Genomic DNA, 6,829 nt, shown 5'->3' with positions numbered 1-6,829 from the left:
AAATTTCTTTAACTTGCAGAAAGGCATCCTCTTCCTTGGCTTTCCAGACAAAAGGATCCTTTTGGGATGCTTGTTTCAAGGGGTAAAAGGTGTGAGAAAGAAGATGAATGTTCTCTTCCTTCTTTTTGCACAGTGGCATTGCACCTACTATGACATCTTCTGTGATACTAGGATTCACAAAGAATTACTTACTCCATCTGGGAGCATCATAACTAACAAAGGCTCAAAATTTCTTTTAACTTGCAGAGAAAAAAGTTCCTCTTCCTTGGCTTTCCACACAAAAGGATCCTTTTGGGATGATTGTTGTAAGGGGTACAAAGCCTGAGAAAGAAGATGAATAAATCTAGCCAAATATATGAGCGTATGTGTGAATGTCATCAATTGTTTCACATTGTAAAGTGCCTCTAACAGAAGCAAATCTTTTCTACCTTTGTAGGGTCTGCCTCAATTCCATTCTCAGAAACTACATTTCCCAGTAAGGTGACCTTGGCGTGTGTTAAGTGAAACTTATTAGGGTTTAACTGTGCACCGAGTTCATCTAGACTCTTCAATGACATCCTCATTTTCTCATAGTGAACCAATCTGCAACTATATATACAAAACTCATCAATGAATACTCTGATGAAGGAATCCAAATAAGGCTCAAACACTATCTTTGGAAAGTAGCAGGTGCATTAGTGAGCCCAAAGGGCATTACCCTATATGAAAAGCACCCCCATGGTGTAATGAAAGTAGTTTTCTTATGATCCTTTGGGGCTATAGAGATTTGGAAATAGCCAGAATATCCTTCACAAACACTATACCTCTCAACCCCAGCTACACTATCTAAGATTTCATCTTGAAAAGTCAATGGGTAATGTGTTGAGATTCAAGCTCGATGTCAGTGTGAGCCAGCTATGCTATGTGCTGGCAGATTAGGTAGGAACATGTGTTAGACATAAATGACCGCGTGTCCAGCTGGTCATAGTGTGTGGACATTAGCTAGGGTTAGTAGAGTGTGGACACAACTCATTGTGTGTTGTGTGGATTATGGATTAGTGCATTATGCTTTGTGTGAGAGTGGACATGGCTTCCCTCTATGGTTAGGGTTTTCAATATACATTAGGGTTTACTCCTGTGTGTGTGTCTCCTCCTCCTCTATCGTTCTTTCAACATGGTATCAGAGCCTTGTGCTGTTTATTAGGGTTTATGAGTGAGTGAGTGAAGAGGGAGAAGAAGCTGTGAAAAGAAGCTATGAAGCTGGCCATTGGAGTTGTGAAGCTTGTTGGAGCACACCAAATACTATCAGATCTGAGAGCTTGGCCTACCGGGTAAGGTCTTCTAAACATCCTTGAGCGGATTGCAGGTGATACAGGCAAAAACAAAGCAAAGAAAAATTCTGGTTTTTGAAGCTTTCCATTAAAGCTTGGGAACATTGATGTATGGTGGAAATACGTGTGATTCTGGCAAAAGACATATGTATTTGACAAAGAGGGATGTATTGGCAACCCATGTGCAAGCCTTGAACAAATTTTGGAGCAATTTGAATGCATTTCAAAGTGTGAAAAACTTTGGTTTTTGAGCTCACACAAAACAGAGAAAAGGAAGCCAAAAATTGATGAAATTGGAGCATGTATTTGGTAAAAATCAAAGCATTGATGGATTGCACATATGCCTAGGTGTGTTGGGCACTCAATACCATCATCAAATAGCACTTCAATCACTCCCAAAGGGCCCTACAGCAGGCGGCGCAGCCAGACAGTGAAAAGAGGGCAGAATTGTGTTCATCTTGGAGCGAGGAGGCCAATTAATCATTGGTTGCTTGATATATTTCAAGTTTGCTTTAGCAATTGTATGCTTTATACTTTGGAGAAGAGGGATATGTGATTTGTTTGGTCAATGATGCTTAATTGAGCTGGGAATGAGCTGATTAAAACAGGCTGTCCACTGGTTGCAGAGAAACAGAGCATTTTTAATTGAGCAATTAATCTTTGGTGTTATACAATTAGACAAATTCCTCTTACATGGAGTTGATGGACACTATTGCTAAGCTAATGAATGCCTGGTTGCTCAATTTGGACAAATATTGAAGGAATTAGAGCAAATTTTCTACTGGTTTTTCTGATTTTTCCAAAAACAGAGAAAGGGGTTTTCAAAAATTGATATGTACACATGTCAGATGGTGTTGATACTCAACATTGAGGTTGATTAGGTGTCAATGCAAGTTGCCCATACTTGATTGCACCATTACATTGTGATTTGGAGCCTTAGAAGGCGTGTCAATTCAGGGTATCCCGGACTGCGTGTGTCAGTTCATCTTGAATGATTACAGGTTGATTTTCTACATCAAATTTGGAGTTTGTTGGCTACCTTGGAGTATCTGGAATATTCATTGGAGTGTGGTTGAGCTGAGGAAGGCTCATTTACGAAGTGTGCGGAAGGTGTACGCATTGAGCAACATGTCGGATAATCCAGTACAGATTGTTGGTGAAAAGCTGGATAGGAAGAACTTCCAGGCATGGAAGTACAGGATAAAGAGTTTCTTGAAAGAAAAAGGATTTTGGAATCTCATTACAGGTGCTGAGCCTGAGCCTGAGCTACCTCGACAACCTACACAGCAGCAGCTTATTGCTTATAAGCAATGGTCAGAGAGAGCATTCAAAGTGCTGCATTATTTGTCTATATGTATTTCTGATGCTATGCTCATACACATTCAGGATGCTGAGAATCCCAAAGATGCATGGGATACTTTGGTCAAGATGTTTGATACAGATACGAGTGCTCGCAAGTCTCAATTGCGACAGCAGATACACAATGTGAAAAGGAATAAAAGGAGCATACATGATTATGTGCAAGAAATCAAGAAGTTTGCAGATGCATTGGCCACAATAAATGCCCCCATGCCTGATGATGATTTGGTGGATATTACCTTGCGTGGTCTTGGCAAGGAATACAAATCTTTTGATACATCTATCTCAGTGAGGAGTACAGGTCTACCCGACTTTGATGAGTTGGTTCACTCTTGTTGGTTGAGGAAATCAAGCTCAGTGATTCATTTCTGGATGCATCTACTAGCCATGATGATGGCAGAAATCAGGCTTTCTACTCGCAGAGAGGCTTTAGAGGTAGGGGGAGATTTGCATCACGTGGACGTGGTGGTAATGGTCGTGGATGGCAGGACAGGCCTCCACAACAGAATTTTCAGCCTTCATATGGTGCTTGAGGTGGTCGTGGATATGCACCTCAGCGAGGCAGAGGTACCCCCCGTGGTCGAGGACGTTGGCAAGGCCAACAAAATTCTATGCAAGATGTGGAATGCCATTATTGTGGCAAATATGGTCATATGGCGAGAGATTGTTTCTGCAAACAGAATGATTTGAGAGGGGGAAGAGCACAACGTGGTGGTCATTATGGTGGAAACTATGCACAACATGGTGGTAACTATGCATCAAGTAGCAATGATGGAACTGCAAATCATTTGTTTGCCATGAAGCATGTTGTGGGTTCTATGACGACAAATGCTGAGAATGATGACACATGGTATATGGACTCAGGAGCATCAAACCATATGACATGTCATGGTGAATGGTTTGAGCATATGAAGCCTATGGATATAAAAGGCTATATGGAAACAGGTGATGATACCCAGCATGTCATTACACATGTTGGAAGTGTACCATTGGTCATGCACAATGGTCAGACAAAGTCTATGTCAGATGTGCTGTATGTGCCTTCGATCACTAAAAGCTTGGCCTTAGTTGGTCAAATGGTGGAACAGGGATTACAAGTTCGTTTCAACGAGCATGGATGCCTCGTTGAAGATTTCAAACATAGATGTAGAGTGATTGCTAAAGGCAAGAAAGAAGGAAGATTGTTTAAGCTGGATGCTGGAATTCCTGAGCTAAAATCAGCCATGTTCTCAAAGAGTAAAAATGTGGTACAGGACATTGATATGTGGCATAAGAGGATTGGACATGTCAATATACAGAGATTAAAGAACATGCAAACAAGAGGCATTGTCAATGGATTGCCTAGGTTCAAATATGATGGACATATGCATGTTTGTGAAGCCTGTCAGTTTGGAAAGCAGGCAAGGTTGAGGTTTCCTAGAGAAGGAAATATGAGTAACAGGCCACTTGAGATCGTACATAGTGATGTATGGGGCCCTGCACAAAACCCATCTATCAAAGGCAGTTTATACTATGTTACATTCATAGATGATTTTAGCAGGATGACATGGATATACTTTCTCAAAGAGAAGAGTGAAGTGTTGGAAAAGTTCATGGATTTCAAAGCTTTTGCAGAAAAGCAATATGGCTGTTGGATTAAATGTCTGAGGATAGATGGAGGTGGTGAATACACCTCAAAAGCTTTTGAGCATTTCTTGAGGAAGCATGGAATAAGAAGACAGTTGACTTGCAGGTATACACCTCAGCAGAATGGTGTGGCTGAGAGAAAGAGTCATATGTGAAATGGCAAGGACGATGCTCAATGAAAAGAGCATGCCAGATTACTATTGGGCAGAAGCATGTGCTACTGCAGTGTATATATTGAACAAAACACCTACAGAAGCCATTCATGGAAGCACGCCAGAGATGCGGCTCACAGGTTACAGGCCAGACATTGGACATCTTAAAGTTTTTGGATGCATAGCTTATGTACATGTGCCTGATGAAAGAAGAAGGAAGTTGGATCCTAAGGCAGAGAAATGTGTATTTGTTGGATATGCACTGGATCGAAAGGCCTACAAATGTTATAATCCACAAACTAGACAAGTGGTCATCTCACGAGATGTGGTGTTTGATGAGCTTGCTAGTTGGTACAAAGCAAAAGATGAGGGAGTCATTGAGTCACTTGAGGCTGATGTGCCTATGAACTTGCCACAAGCAAGTTCTAGTTCTACTACTATGTCTGGGCCAGCAGCAGAAGCTGAGAGTAGCAGTGTATGTCCATGGTCAGGACGTTTGAGGCATGAGAGTGTGAGCACTGGGAGTAGTGCTATGGATAAAGGTAAAAAGAAAGTCGAAGGAATTGGAATCACAGGTTATGAGTCATCTAGTTCTGAGAGTTTGGATGAGGAGCTTGGCATACCTATTTTACGCACACCTGCTGGTGCTAGACAGGACAGATATGTGCCACCACATGCTAGAGTTACAGGTGTTCAGAGTGACCCGCATGCATTGCGGAGATCCCAGAGAGTCAGATATCATGTTGACAGATTGACATATAGAGATTTTGCTATGCACTATGCATATATGACATCTATGGTGAAGCATGTGGAACCTACATGCTATACAGAGGCTATTGGAGAGCATGTATGGGAAAAAGCAATGTATGTGGAGATGGACGCATTGGTCCATAATGATACATGGGACTTGGTTGCATTACCAAAGGACAAGAATGTTATTGGATGTAAATGGGTTTACAAAGTGAAGTGCAAATCTGATGGTTCTATTGAGAGACATAAAGCTAGATTGGTAGCAAAGGGTTATGCACAAACCCAAGGATTGGATTATGATGAGACATTTAGTCCAGTGGCTAAGATGGGCACAATGAGAGCAGTCATTGCTATGGCTACAGCTAATGGCTGGGAAATGCATCAGATGGATGTCAAGAATGCATTTCTGAATGGAGATCTACAAGAGGAAGTGTACATGGCACAGCCAGAAGGGTATGTACACCCTAGATATCCCACTCACGTATGCAGGTTGAAAAAGGCATTGTATGGTCTAAAGCAAGCAACTCGTGCTTGGAGTGATAAGATGAGCAGATATCTTATCTCACTTGGTTTTCAGATTTCCACAGCAGATTCTTCACTCTATGTGAAGAAGACAGAGCATGGGATTGTTTTACTAGTCATCTATGTGGATGATTTGATTATCACAGGTGATCATGGTGCAGATGTGATGCATGTCAAGAAATCTTTGAGTGGGCAATTTGACATGAAAGATCTTGGTGAGTTGAGATACTTCCTTGGAATTGAAGTGGTGAAAGATCATGCAGGTACTTGGTTAGTACAGCGCCAATATGCATTGGATATGTTGGCAAAGTATGGCATGACAGGGTGTAAGCCTATGAGTACACCATTGGAGTAAAATGTGAAGTTGCGGGCTGATTATGGCAAGGAATTGGATGATCCTTCTATGTACAGGAAGATGGTTGGTAGTCTCATATACATGACTATCACACGCTCGGATTTGAGTTATGCTGTGGGGCTAATCAGCCAGTTTATGCAGAGCCCCAGAAAGCCTCATTTGGATGCAGTGAAACGCATCATGAGATATGTGAAGACCACAGCACATTATGGTTTATTTTATGAGAGTGGTAAAAGCTTGGACATACATGGCTACACAGATGCTGATTGGGCAGGTAGTGCATATGACAGGAGGTCTACTAGTGGATATGCTTTTACACTTGGAGGTGCCGTGGTGAGTTGGAGTAGCAAGAAGCAACCTACAGTTGCTTTATCCAGTACAGAGGCTGAGTACAGGGGTGCAGCCATTGCTACTTGTGAGGCAGTATGGTTAAAGGGTCTCTTGGCAGATTTATGTGAGCCTATTGATGGCAAAGTTGTCATTCATTGTGATTACATGAGCAGTATACAGTTGGCCAAGAATCCAGTGTTTCATGCGAGGACCAAACACATTGAGGTCCATTATCACTTTGTTAGAGAGAGAAGCTGCTGGATGGTACAGTTGATCTTCAGTATGTGAAGACTGATGAGCAGGTGGCTGATATCTTTACGAAGCCACTTAGCAGGGAGAAGTTTGAGTACTTCCGGACTATGTTGGGAGTACATGGGATGAGCTTGAGGGGGAGTGTTGAGAGTCTTGATATCCCAAGCTCATCT

The sequence above is a fragment of the Cibotium barometz genome, chromosome 47 (assembly GCF_041138505.1).
Source record: "Cibotium barometz isolate CiBa-2024 chromosome 47, ASM4113850v1, whole genome shotgun sequence".
Lineage (NCBI taxonomy): Eukaryota > Viridiplantae > Streptophyta > Polypodiopsida > Cyatheales > Cibotiaceae > Cibotium > Cibotium barometz.
The sequence above is the reverse complement of the archived record's forward strand: the minus strand, read 5'-3'. Positions refer to the sequence as shown.